This window comes from Miniopterus natalensis, chromosome 11, assembly GCF_054644295.1.
Source record: "Miniopterus natalensis isolate mMinNat1 chromosome 11, mMinNat1.hap1, whole genome shotgun sequence".
Lineage (NCBI taxonomy): Eukaryota > Metazoa > Chordata > Mammalia > Chiroptera > Miniopteridae > Miniopterus > Miniopterus natalensis.
Window position 1 is genome coordinate 76885458 of NC_142091.1, and position 14278 is coordinate 76899735.

Below are 14278 nucleotides of genomic sequence, written 5' to 3' on the forward strand. Positions count from 1 at the left end.
CCTTCATTGCACCTCGACTTGAACAAAAACCATGTGGGGACACGGGGACAATTGACTATGGGCTGTTTTTTCGTGGCCTCGGGACTTCTCATCGGCTTATCTGAATGTGACAACAGGGTGGCGGTTTTGACAGAGATCATCTTCCATTTTTGGAGATAAACGCTGAGCTCGGTGAGCTATTTATTCAGGGCGGAAGCGCCGCTGTGTCTGTAATTTCCTTTAAAAACACGCATACGCGCATTTATTAAACGTGTGTCCACGTAAGGCACGTTCGAACCTGGGAGAATTTTTGTGAGTTTATTGGAGCCCAAGGGGTTGGCAATTGCGGGGAAGCAGAACCTCAGCGGGCTGAGAGGATGCCCCGCACAGCGGCTGTTCTGCACCTTGTTTCCCGCGTCACAATCCAGGCGGGTCCCACGAGGTCACGGGTGGTAGATCGGGGGGGCGGGAGAAAGCAAAGCGGGGGAACCCCTGGGGTGGGATAGAAAGGAAAATGAGGGGCACATATTTCTTTTTTAAAAACAAATGTGTTGTTATTGATTTCAGAGAGAGAGGAAAGGGGAAGGAGAGACACATGGACGCGAGAGAGAAGCATCGGTCGGCTGCCTCCCGCGCCCCGCGCTGGGGGTCCAGCTGCGGCCTGGCAGCCCTTGGGTGCACGAGATGATGCCCGACGGCCGGGCGCCCCGACCAGGGTGCACGAGATGATGCCCGACGGCCGGGCGCCCCGACCAGGGTGCACGAGATGATGCCCGACGGCCGGGCGCCCCGACCAGGGTGCACGAGATGATGCCCGACGGCCGGGCGCCCCGACCAGGGTGCACGAGATGATGCCCGACGGCCGGCGCCCCGACCAGGGTGGCACATACGTCTACATGGGTGGGTACAGGATAGTTAACAGTCAGCATTTCACTCAGTAACAATCAGAGGATTTGCCGTCTCAGCTCTGGTGCACTGGTTGTGCCCTGAGGGGTCCAAAAAAAAAAAAAAAAGGAAATGACCCTGACATTCCGGAGGCATGTTATCGACGCGGCAGCCTGCGGGCCGGCTGAACGGCCATCTCACACGGCAGATGAAGAAAAACAGAGTTTATTTCAGGAAAGGGGCTGAGGGGTGGGATACCCAACGGGAGGGCCGCACAGCGCCGAGCCAGGGGGATAGTTGGGTCCGTGATGGGAGCCGAAATATAGTGGCGACAGCGAAGAAAGAAAGAGCCCGGAAGGTAACAGGAGAGCCTGGGCTGAGCAGTCGGAGAGAGAGAAGGGGGCCTGGGAGACGGGTTCGGGGGCCTGGGAGACAGGTTCAGGGGGTGAGCCCGGGATGAGCTGCGGCTGCCCATTGCTCCCCTGGTTGCAAGTCTCGTGGGGTCCCCTCGGAGGGGTGGAGACGGCACTGACGTGCTCCCCTGGTGGGGGCGGGGGCCCTGGGTCCTTTTCCTGAGCGTATTTCTCTCTCTCTCGCAGGTGGGAATCTTTGGGGAGGTCTCAGGGGAGAATCTCCGTAGAATATTCATCATCTTTCCAGGTGCTCTTTCGGGGTCGTGGCCTCCACTGATGGGTCAGCCCCAGGACAGGGGGTCCTTAGTCTATGTAACTGGTCCTGAGGCAGCCACGGAGCCACTGGTCTGTTTTTGCGGCTTTTCTGGGCCTGGAGCTGAAATACAACCGAGGCCTAATGTTATCTTTAGGGAGGAAATGCTCAGGGGCCTAAACCGCATGACCAGCGATATTCTGGGGAGGACAGGTCACCCTGGGGACAAGGTTCTTGTTTCCCCAGTTTCGCCCCTTCCTAGGCATCCGGGCCTTTCTGCCCTGGGGAGTCCGTACCCGCGTTTCTGTACCTGGCCTGTGTAATATTTAGTTATTGGAAACTTGCCCTCTGTCAGGGAAGATCCCGGCCTAGGACAGGACGACCCACCATAAACTGCTTTTAGGGAAACAGTTTTCATTTCAGACCATCCTTCGCATTGACTTCGGGCCTCCGAGTTTGCAAGGCCGCCCCACAGGCCCCCCTGAGCTCCTCAGGTTGGCGTGTGGCCCCTTTCGGTCCACACAGCCCCCTTTTGGCCGTAAATCAATCCAAAGGACGTGCTGATGACCACCCTTTTGGTTGGGTCCCACGGCGCTAGGAAGGCGCGTTCCTAGCGTTTGTCCTGCTGGCCGATGGACCGTCGGGGGTGGGGCAAGACCGTAACCCTGGACGGACGTCAAGGCCAATTTTTTTTTCTGTTTCCAAAGCGAAAGGCAGGTAGATGGGGGGCAGTCAGGTCTTATGGGCCGTTATTAAGAAAAACACTCCAGCCCGGCCGGCGTGGCTCAGGGGTTGACGTCGACCTACGATCCAAGAGATGGCGGTTCGACTCCCGCTCAGGGCACAGGCCTGGGTCGCGGGCTCGATCCCAGGAGGCGGCCGACCAATGACTCTCTCATCACTGATGTTTCTCTCTCTCTCCCTCTCCCTTCCTCTCTCTGAAATCAATAAAAATATATTTTTCAATCAAGATACAGGGAAAGCCTCCGGATCGTTTCTAACCCGTCAGCCCTCACGGCCCAGGCCGCGTTGCCTGCCTTACTTTTCTATATTTTGCACCTGGTACAACCTTCGCTCGGAGTCTGAGAGCATGACATAGACCTTTTCGGTGTTTATAACCGACCCTGAGGTGGGCTTCTCTTGACCGTGGCCCACCTACCTCCCACTGGGAACACTCCGGCCCTGCTATTGGCTCGATTCCCGCTGGGTGTGCAACTGGAGGGGTCCTGTTTCTCTCGCCATCGCGGCTTCTGTCTAAGTTACTGTCGTTAGTGGCCCTTGTTGGGTTAGGGTGACAGCACATTTGCACAGTTAGACATTTATATGTAAAATTCCTTTCTTAATATTTCTTTCACACTCTTTGTTTTAAAGGCTCATCTGAGGATATGTTTTCCATTGCTTTTTCAGAGACAGTAGAAGCGGGGGAAGAGAGAGCGAGCGAGCGCCCCAACCAGGGCCGGGATCAAGCCTGCAAACGAGGTCGGTGCTCTTCCCTGGGATTGAACCCCTGGCCCTCCAGCCGGTGGGCCAGCGCTCTAACCACTGAGCCAAACTGGCCAGGGCTTCCCACGAACGTTCTGCAACAGCATTTCTTCTAAATTTCAAAAGAGAGAGTCATAAAAAAGGAGCATTGTTGACGATACAGAAGCTATCTGACGTACCTTCTGCGATTGTAACAGTGGGCTGTATACACGAGGTTTGAGAAAAGCCTAAGGAACCAGTATAATCAATTATTATTATTACTAATATTAGTACTAATATTAATTTGTAGGTATGCAGGCCTTGTCGGTGTCTCGGGATGGCCGTCTGTTTCTGACATCTGGGTTTTTCATCCATGAAAAGTCTCTGATCTCCGCCGCAGACGGAGGCGGGTGTCCCCTCGCGGTTGGGCGCCTGGGAAGGTAAGGTCCCTCCCAACACTGTTAGAGTCTTTAGTCACTGCCTTTCCCAATGGACACAAATCTCCCGGTTGTAAGTCGTGGTCTTTGACGTCTCAGTGTCCCGAGAGCACACGCGAAGTGAATGTTACTAATCTATCAGTCCCTGTGTGCTGGTTGATGACCCCTTGGTACTAATGTAGAATGCTTTTAGTTTTTCCTCATATTTGGAAAACAAAAAAATTTAAAAATCAGCAATCTATATATATTTTTTATATATCTATTGATTTCAGAGAGAGGGAAAGAGAGAGAAACATCAATGAGAGAGTCATGGACCGGCTGCCTCCTGCTCGCCCCCTGCTGGGCACCGAGGAGCCCGCGACCCGGGCCTGTGCCTCCACCAGGAATCGAACCCTCGATCTCCTGGATCCTAGGTCGACGCTCAGCCGCTGAGCCAGTTCATTTAGCCCCACACCCAATTTTTCTTGTGTATTCTTATGATTTGACCGTATTTTCATGAATCCGGTTATTCCTTAGATTCTATAAACCTTCATCCAGTTCAAAGATATAACCTGCTTGGAAACCTGTCGCTTAGAGTAAGTCAGAGTCCTTTTCATGGAGCTTTCAAACGATGTAGCGTATTGGCAAACGCATCGGACTAAAGCAATCACTGCCTCCAAGTTATAAAACTTAAAGTGGCAAAGTTAGAGGTTTGGTTATGATTTGATCAAAACAACTTAGCTTTTCGGGAAGATGTCACATTCCAAGACGATTTCTTGGTAACTAATAATTACTGTAAAATGACACAGAGGATATAAAGTCTACATATATATATATTTAGATTGGATACACAATTTCAATATGTAAAGAACAAATAATATGCTAGATTGTAAAATGTTGCACATGGCTTATCAGAAGTGTGCATTCAACACTGGAAACAATTCATAAGCTCCCGATGTGGGGACCACAGACACCCCGAGAACTACTGCCCGACACCCCCACGGGGAACCATCACTCTGGGCTTGTCCGGTGTCACTGGCAGGACACCTGCTACCCCTGGGTGCCCTTTGTTTGTGCTTGGCTCTGAATCTTTGCAAGTCCCCCTCTAGGGCAGGCTGAAGCCCCTAGAACATCCATTTTAATAAAAATAGGTGTATACAAACAGAATATAGTCATTATTATTATTATTATTTATTATTAGGAAAAGCTCCCATGTAATTTCAAGTGTATTAAATAGGCCTAATTAGTTTTTAAAGGCTTTTATTTTATAAGGAGAGAGAATAGATTCTTGATATTCCAGGGCCCGTCGAAATAACCCAAAGTCATCTCTCGGTTTAAAAGTCTCGTAAAACTTAAACCTCCAGAAGGCTGTCAGACAAGCTTAACCGCAAGAGTATGACATAAATCTTGCAAATCCAGGTAAAATAAACACATTTTTCACCGTAATAACTTCAAAAGCCATCAATCAAAGTTAAAACAGTTTTAATATTAAATATTTTGTCCAGGCTACGAGATTTTGCTTAATTTAGGTAAGTATTTAATCTTTTTAGGCCAATAAAAGAGGCCACCCTAGTAATGCCATCTTTCTTCCTTTTTCCTTAAAAACGCATCTCCGTACTTTGTATCTTCTATTATGAAAACGATGTAATTTCTTATTTTTTTTAAATATGTTTTTATTGATTTTTAGAGAGAGAGTTAAGGAGAGAGAGAGAAAGAGAGAGAAACTTCGATGTGAGAGGGAACCATCGATGGGCCGCCTCCTGCACGCACCCCGACCGGGGCCGGACCCCAAAACCCAGGCATGTGCCCTGCCCGGGAATCGAACCAGCGACCTTTCGGTGCACAAACGCGCGGCCGCGAGACGCGCCTCTGACAGAGCTCGGGCGTCCTATCAACCCCGGATGCGCGCCCCAGGCCCCCCGGAAGCCGAAAGCGGCGAACCCACGGCTTGCCCAGCAAGCAATATTATTAGTGCTTCACGCTATTTCACCATATCTAGATATTTATTAACTTCCATCAAATTGACTCATTTAGAAAGAAATAGCTGGAAAAAAAATTGCTTTGTTCAGATATGGCCAGGGCTTTTTGGTGTTTGTGGGTTTTTTTTTAACCTCAACATTTAACCCAAATGTTGACAACAGATGATAGATCCATCGCCCGTCGGTTGAATGTTTCTATCTGGGGATGTGTCTCTAGTTTGGGCAGCAATAGCGTCGGTCACCTCTGAGAGCCGTAAGGCCTTAGATATGTGGCACCTCCGTCCGTTTGCCCGGGGGATGGAAACACAGGTCTAGTTGCACCCGCATCAGCTGCTTCCACGGTGGCAGCTTTAGTGGCCTTGAACTTTGACACTTGCCCACCATGTTCATGTCCATGGGGCACCTAATAATTCCGCAGCCCACTGTCCGTTCTTTGCGGCCGCCTTGCAGAGTGAAGACGCCCGCGGCTTTCCCAGCCTCCTGAGGCCGCGAGCGACACCAAGGGCACAGCCACTGTCGGCGTCAACACCGGCTGCTTGGTCTTCGGCCGGTTGACAAGCCCGAGTGAGAACAATTAGGCTTGTGGGGCAGATTTTATTCGGGTAAACGAGAGCCTTCAGGTGTGCCCGCCCCCACGGAAGGTCCTGCTTTTCCAGCTCAGTGACATTCCTGCTGATCCTTTAAAGACCAGAGTAAGTCGGTGTTAGCAAGGGCTCTCCTGCCAACCGCTCCCGGGAGTCAGGTGGTCAGCAGGCGAAACGCAATGCAATCGGTGTCCTCCTCCGCAAACAAAGCGGCAAAACCGCGGCTGCGACTGGTAGGTTGCGTTTAAGTGGAATCAGGTGCAGCTGGCAAGAGGCAGTCAGCCGGCAGGCATGTCTCATGGGGGAGAATTTCGTGGGGGTTTAATAGAATGAGAAACACAAACAGAGGAGAGCCCATAAGTATGTTTTCTGTTCTCATGGCCTGTCCTCTCGCAGAGAGCGAGCCCTCTGGCTACCGGGTCCAGTCACTCACCATGACAGCCTCTAGGTCTATGAGTAATTATCTATATTTTTTTTTAGTTAAAATTTCTGTAATGAAGGGGTTCCCGGAATGGAAGCTTTAGGTCATTCTTTAGTGATTGTATAGCTCGTTTCCCTTCTGGGTTCCACTGGACTGGGTCAGGTCGGTTTGATTTTAATAAGACATATAGAGGCTGGGCCGTTAATGAAAAATTTGGAGCCTGGTAACCCGACGGTGACAATATTCATTCAAACCCAGGAATCCTCTGAGCTGTGTTCTTCTGGTTTTGTGTGTGTGTGTGTGTTTTGTTTTTTGTTTTTTTAAGAGGAAAAGAGAGGGTTCCTCTGAGTCTTTCGGGGTGAGTCAGCAGCCCATCTCTAGATGTTAGATGACCGACGTATCTCACCTGCGGTGGACAGAGTCAGAGCTTGTTCTTGGGTATCCGTGTCCCTCCACGGCTAGCTGCTGTAATAGGTATATTGTGTGCTTTGGGGTGTCTAGTAAAGTATCTAGAGCATAAAACTAAGTCACCCACATGTAGGATTAGAGTGGGATAGCTAAGAATTTTAACATCATTTTCATCAGCTTTCAGTACCTAAGACAACAGGTGGGACGCTGTACCTCCCTGGGGCATGGCTGTCCGGGTAAACTTGTAGTCGCAGGTGAGAGCAGAGAGTGATTGGCCGTCTTTCGCTCCTGGAGCGCTGGTCAAGGCGCCGCATGCATCTGTCACTGACAAATACTGGCAGGCGCAGGAATGGCCTAGGATTAGGTATTAGGATTAGGAACCACAGGATGTCTGGGGGTAATCACCTTATTTATAGTCCTGAGATCTTGCACCAAGCTCCATATTTTTCCACTTGGTTTCTTTCCTGGAAGGGTAGAAAAATTATAAGGGCTTTTACGTGGAATTATCAGCCCCCTTTTATTTTTTACTCATTCATTTATTTTTAACTCTCACCTGAGGATATTTTTTCCATTGCTTTTCAGAGAGACTGGAAGGGAGAAAGAGAGAGAAAACAAACCCAACACATCGACGTGAGAGAGACGCATCGAGGGGTCGCCTCCCTCACTCGCCCCGGCAGGGGCTGGGGGTCGAGCCTGCAACCGAGGTAAGTGCCTTTGTCGGAAATCGAACCTGGGACCCCTCAGTCCTCAAGCTGACACTAACCACTGAGCCAAACCAGCTGGGGCTTTCCCCCTTTTTATTTAATTTTATTTATTTTTAAATATCTTTATTGATTTCAGAGAGAGGAAGGGAGAGGGGGAGGGAGAGAAACATCCATGATGAGAGAGCCATTGATCGGCTGCCTCCTGCACGCGCCCCGCTGGGGATCGAGCCTGAAACCTGGGCCTGTGCTCTGACTGGACATCGAACCACAATCTCCTGGGTCCTAGGTCGGTGCTCAACCACTGAGCCACACTGGCCGGGCTCCCCCCTTTTTAAATGGTAATTTTAATTTCTCCTAAACTGTTCATAAGGAGAGAGGGAAATACCTCCCCCTTGTCCTCAGAGCAGCCCTATGCTTGTTTCTGGGTTTTTTTTCCCCCTAAACCCCATTTCAGTTTCCTATAATCCTTAAGGTGGACAGATGTCTCTACAGGAGTTTTCCTACAAACCTCATTTAGTATTTCTGTTGCTTTTGCTTCCAGAAACCGGGAGGTATATTAATTGGAATAGGTTAGAATAGCCAGGATTACATGTTCTAACAGTTAAATTTCTTTGCGAACCCATCGGGGTCCCGGAGAAAATCTGGGAACAATTGCTGGTTCCTCTGCAGCTGAGATCAGCTTTTCTCCAAAGGGAGCTGTTAGGATTCCTCCTGTCAGTTTCCGTCAAGTCAGGAGGGAGTGGGCATGGGGGAGGTAGAAGGGGAAGGGCAAGTCCGGGCAAGGGAGGCTCAGAGACACAGGAGACAGTGGAGGGGCTCAGGGGCCAAGCATCGACCTGGGACCCAGGAGATTGTGGTTCGACCCCCAGTCGGGGGCACGCAGGAGGCAGCCGATCAATGACTCTCTCATCATTGATGTGTCTCTCTCTCTCTCCCTCTCCTTTCCTCTCTCTGAAATCAATAAAGATATATTTAAATAAATAAAAAAAATTAAAAATAAAGAATTTATCTGTGCTTCTCCTAGAAGCTTCTAATTCCCAAATCAAGAAACGCCTCCCATTCGTTCATTCACTTTAATTTTAGAGCTGGCATTTTTCTAAGTTTTGCATGCAAAAAAATTAATTTAGGCACCCAAAGGCAATTGCGTTTTGGCCATTGTAAGTTGGTATCACCTCTAGTCAAATCTTCCCATTTCTGTCCAGCGCTTGCCAAGCACGGGCTTCCTATCAGGAGCACTCGTGAGGGCTGGGGTCTGGGAGCTTTCCGGTCGTGGAGACACAATTTCCCGTGTTAATTTTAGTTTTTCCTTGGGTATCTGCAGAGTGAGCAAATTTCCTAGGCACGTTACGTAGTGGGCGGAGGGTGCTGCTTAAGGGGTTGAGCTCCACGAGGCTGTCGCCCCTCAAGTCTCACTCAACCCTGTCACGGCCTCGGTTTCTCTCCCCGCTGTCCGACACAGCCGTGAGGACCCGGAGCGCTAGGTGGTCAACCTCTACGTGTGGGTCCCCGGATGGGCCAATTGTTTAATTACAGTTTAGTTGCAAGTTCCCTAGGGGGCCCCTACACGTCCTGAGGAATGACCCCTGACACCTCCACAAATATCCTTAGGTGCCTAAGAACGCCCCCGGGACTCGGGCTGGCGGGAGGAAGTGCCCCTTATCTTTGGAGCCGAACCAGTTCAGGTCTCATTTTCGCAGCGAAGGGTTTGGCTCAGACTCTCGGTAAGTGATTCCGATCGAAACGCCAGAGTTAAAAACCAGCCACCCACTTTTCCCTCCCGTCTCGCCTTCGCCTGACAGGGTTCTCTCAACCCTTAACCTTAGTTCCACCCGGAGGATTTAAAAATACAGCTCAAATCAGGCCCAGCCCTCATACCAAAAGCAAAGGAAGGTCCTGGATCCAAGAGACAACTCACCCAAGTTCCCCCGATGGGCGGGGAACCGGCGGGCTCAGCGGGCCCTTTGCTGGATCCCGGCGCCGGGCCCGGGTCCACGGGGTGGTGCCGGCGGAGCTTCTTTGGGATCCTGCCGACTACGCCAAGGAAATGTCAACGTGAGAAACACTCAAACCTGCAGAGGATTCCTGCGAGCTTGTCTGAGCCGAACTGTCCACAAACGCTGGGGAGCAGAACCTCAGCCGGTTGAGATAATCCCTCGAGAAGGGCAGGTCTGCACCTTGTTTGATGCGTTACAGTCCATCGAGGAGACGTGAGTGGGTTACAGGAAATCCGCGGGTGACAGAGGAGGGAGGCGGGAGAGAGCAAAGCGGGGAAGCCTCTGGGACTCGATAGAAAGTCAAGTGATGGACACGCTTGTTTCTCAGGTGGGTGCAGGAGAGTTAACAGCCAACAATTAACTCGATAACGAGGGGATCTGTGGTCTCCGCCGAGCACGGCCTGTGCCCCGAGGGGTCCGCAGAAAGGAAAATCACTCTGACTTTCCAGGAATATGTTATCATAGATGCAAAAAGACAATAGACAGGCTCAGTTCAGGTGAAGATGGGCCTTTGTCAGGGGAGATCCCGGCCTAGGACAGGACGACCCACCATAAACTGCTTTTAGGGAAACAGTTTTCGTTTCAGACCATCCCGTGCGGTGATGGCAGGTCTCTGAGTTTGCGAGGCCGCCCACAGGCCTGCCCTGAGCTCGTCGGGTGAGCACGGGGCCCCTTTTCACACACACACTGCGGGCGGCCTTGCACACGCAGAGACCTGCAGTCACCACGCAGGAGGGCCTGAAATGAACACTTTTTAAACTAAAGAGCAGTGTATGGCGGGTCGTCCTGTCCTAGGCTGGGATCTTCCCTGGCAAAGGCCCATCTTTGTCTTATCTGAGCCTGTCCTGCCATCTTATTATTATTTTTTTCCATCTATAATAACATACCTGATAATATACCCTTTGGGATATCAAAGTAATTTTCTTTTTTTTCCAGATCCCGCGGGGCACAACCACAGCCCCAGAGCAGAGGCCACGAATCCCCTCGTTGTTACCGAGTTAATTGTTGGCTGTTAACTCTCCTGCACCCACCTGAGCAAAAGTGAGTGTCTGTCATTTTTCTACCTAATCCCAGAGGTTTTCCCGCTTTGCTTTCTCCCGCCTCCCTGAGCCGTCACCCATGGATTTCGTGGAACCCACTTGCGTCCCCTCTTTGGATTATAATGCATAAAACAAGGTGCAGAACTGCCCCTCTCCGGAGCATTTTCTCAACCCGTTGAGATGCTGCTTCTCGGCAGGTGTCAGCAGTTTGGGTCAAATAAACTCACAAAAATTCTTACAGGTTTTGTACGTTTCTTATGTTGACAATTGGGGGGGAGGGGAGAGTTTAAGGAATTGGTTCATGCAATTTCGGGGTAAATCTGAAACCCGCAGGGCAGGCGGGCTGATAGGAAACTCAGGTAGGGTTTCTACGTTGCAGTCTATTCGTTTTGGGGGCTCTCCGTTGTTGCTCCGAAGCCCGTCGACTGCTTGGACGAGGCCCACGGTGCTGTGCAGGGACCCGCGGGCCCCAGAGCCCGCCGCCTTCGGCGCTCACCCCACCTACAGAGCCCCTTCTCGGGAACCCCCAGACCCCTTCACAGAAATGCCCTCTGGTGAGGAGTGAAAAATAAATAAAATAAAAGTGGCTAAAGACGCCGGCAGGCATTTCCCAGGACAGGGACTGGAAGCCAAAGCCCCCGTGCGACACCATCGGGCGCCCACCAGACGGACAGAAGCTTCCGTCTGCAGGTCAGCCGGACGCTCGCCCACCGCCTGGCGGTCCTCACGGACGGAACCCACATTCCGAAACGACACGGGGACGGCCAGGGCGGGGACCCGCCACCGCCATCCAGCGACCCTCGTCCCCGCGGCCCCCAGTCGGTTCTTCAGCCTGAAGCTGGCCCCCGGGAGGGGAGGGGCCTTGGAAGCCGGTGGAGACGCTGCGGCCCGGGGACCGGATGCTCTGAATCGGGGCCAACGGCGCAGGTGTTTGCCCCACAAGCAGCTCCTCGGCTGTGGGCGCCATTAGTTTTCTTTTCTTAGGTCCGTCCCCAGGTGCAGAAGCCACCGGGGGGGCCGCTGTCGCCTCAGGGCCCCGCCCCTGGGCCCCTGTGCTGAGGAGCCTGGAGACCGGGGTGCGCCGGTTGCTCGGGTGAAACCATGTGGGCAGCGGAAGCAGGCCCCGTGCCAGTCCCCTCGGCACAGCGGACGTGGCTCGGAAATGGCCTGGCCACGGTCAGGGAGGGGACCCCTGCAAGACTGTCGTGTGTCCTGCAGGAAATGGCCCCAGGAGCTAGTCAGCAGCGCCAGTTCCCCCAAGTCGGGGCCACACCTCCTGTGATCGGAGCTAAGGAGCCGTTTCCAGAAGTGTGCCCCTGGGCCCGCTGTCCTGGTTGGGAGATTTTAGTAACCAACAGAGGGGGGCTGTGACCAGAGAATAAAGTGGGAGCGTCCTCGAGATGGAAGCCGCGGGTGCCACCCGGCCCGTCTGGGCTCCTGTGCCCCTGGGAAAGGAGTCATGGTGATGGTGGAAATGGGGTGCCCGGCCAGGTGTGGCTCAGCGGTGGAGCATCGACCTAGGAGCCAGGAGATCGCGGTTCGATGCCCGGTCAGGGCACAGGCCCGGGTTGAGGGCTCAATCCCCAGTCGGGGGCATGCAGGAGGCAGCCGATCAATGACTCTCATCACTGATGTTTCTCTCTCTCCCCCTCTCCCTTCCTCTCTCTGAAATCAATAAAGATATATTTAAAAAAAAAAAAAAGGAAATGGGGTGTTACTGTTGTAGGTGGCGGAACGGCACCGGGTGTTAGTCCCGTGGGGTCAGACTGGACCTGGGTTCAGCAACCTCTGGAGGGGACGGAATTCAGAGCCAAGACCCGAACTGCAAGAGAGCATTTATTTGGTTAATCACAGAGGTGGAAGAAGAAATTCCTAGAAGAAATGGGCTTAGAAAGCAAGTCATAGAGGCAAAGGAAGGGCCCTGGGAGCGTGGGAGTGAGGAAGGTGATGGTAACCCCTGGGGGTGGGAGGAAGGTGGAGGGGAGGGAAGGGAGAGGCGAGGGTGTGCTGGGGGGAGCCCTGGGTCCCCCGTCCTACGGGCTTTGAGGGAGCAGACTTTAGGGAAGTCCCAGGGGACGATCTCAGTAGACTATTCAGCAGTTTCCCAGGGGTGTCCTTCCAGGGTTGTGGGCTCCACGGATTGATTGGTCGGCGCCCGGGCGGGGTGGGGGCCGTCATTCAATGCAGCTGGTCCTGAGGGCAGCTGTGGCCGGTTTAGCTGCTTTTCTGGGCCTGAAACACGGCCGAGGCCTAGATGTTCTCTCTGGGGAGGAAAGGCCACCCTGGGGGCGAGGTCTCACCCTACAAGTGTCCTTCCTAGGCACCCACGGCTTTCCACCCCGGGGACCCTCTGTCCCTGGCCCATTGCCCTTGCTCGACTCACGCCTGTCTGCCTGTCACATTTCGACTCCGTGTGGGTGGGATCAGGGGCCCCGGGTCCTCCCTCATCCTCCCGCTCCTGGTCATGACAGTTGGTGGGAGGCCAGGGCCACAGGGACGAAGGTCTTCACCCCTCAGCTCCCTCCGGAACGAAGACCGGGGCCACCCCAGCTGGAAAGGGGCTCGGGCAGTTGGAGGGCACAGCCCGGGGCGTGGAGGCCAGCAGGGAGCCAGGGTTGTGGCCTCAGGCCAGCGCCCGGCTGAATGTCTTTTCCTGCCGTGCCACATACATTTTTACAGAATTTAGCTAAACTCGCTTTTCTCGCCTCTCTTCCCAACTTATGAATTTATTTCATAAGTCGAAGGTAATGAGATGATCAGGACAGAGCCAGAGGAGGAGGGGACCTGCCTGGACTGTCACCAAACGCAGCGACCAGGAGACGCGGGGCGACGTGCCCTCCTTCGGGGACCAGGGCCTCAGCCGGAGGAAGGGCCTCTGCCGAGCTGGGTGGGGCACCCTTGCTTTTGGAAGTGCACTCGAGAGAAGCAAGAGCATGGCAAGGGGTGGACTGTAGTGGGCACCTGTCACCTCCTTGGCTGCCTGCCACAGAATGACTTTTATTTTTTTTAATTTTTAAAAAATATGTCTTTATTGACTTTTTTTTTTTAGAGAGAGAAACATCGATTGGCTGCCTCCTGCATGCCCCCTACTTGGGATCGAGCCTGCAACCCGGGCACGTGCCCTGACCGGGGACCAAACCTGGGGACCTGTTGGTGCACGAGTGGGCGCTCAACCACTGAGCCACACCAGCTGGGCCAGAACAGCTCTTATTTTGGAGGTGCCCCTCTGACGGTCTTGGTGGGCAGGCCTGACCCCCCATCTGTGGAACAATAAGGGTCCCACCATCCCCTCTCCTCCATCAGCTCTGTTGGGCCTTGGCCTCGGCCGGGGCAAAGTGGTGCTTAACTCTGGGCCATGGATTTTGAGCGAAGGGTGCACACCCGCGGGGACAGTTAGGGCTCAGCGGAGAGGTGCCTGGGTGTCCGGGGAACCGGCTGTGGCTGGCCTTGATCCCTGGGACGGCGCCCGTGGCGTCCCTGGAGATGCGGTGAGGTTTCTCCCTGCGGCGGGGGGGTCACCGGGGCCTCGTGGAGCCGCAGATCCAGCCTCCGAGGGCCGAGCGCGTTCTCATGGGAGAACCAGGGCAGCTCCCCCCGCTGCTGCCTTGGGGCCGGAGGGGCCGCGTGAGGGGCGCGTGGCCTCAGAGCAGAGCCGGGCCTGTCCTGCAGCCGGAGCTGCGCGTCCCTGTCCGACCGGTGGCCCTGGCGGAGCCCGGCGGGCCTGCCACTGGCTCCCGGCTG

At 53.5% G+C, this 14278-nt stretch overlaps 1 long non-coding RNA gene across 2 annotated transcripts; it reads left to right on the forward strand.

Moving 5' to 3' along the window:
• Positions 1-2957: 2957 nt before the first annotated feature.
• Positions 2958-11176, forward strand: LOC107539923 (uncharacterized). 2 transcript variants are annotated; one of them, XR_015715318.1, is made up of 6 exons: positions 2958-3009; positions 3302-3431; positions 7382-7503; positions 9112-9224; positions 10434-10538; positions 10917-11176. It is a non-coding gene; the product is annotated as an uncharacterized LOC107539923 (long non-coding RNA). The 2 variants fall into 2 exon arrangements; XR_001603459.2 differs by lacking the exon at positions 2958-3009 and having other exon boundaries at positions 3153-3431.
• Positions 11177-14278: the final 3102 nt, after the last annotated feature.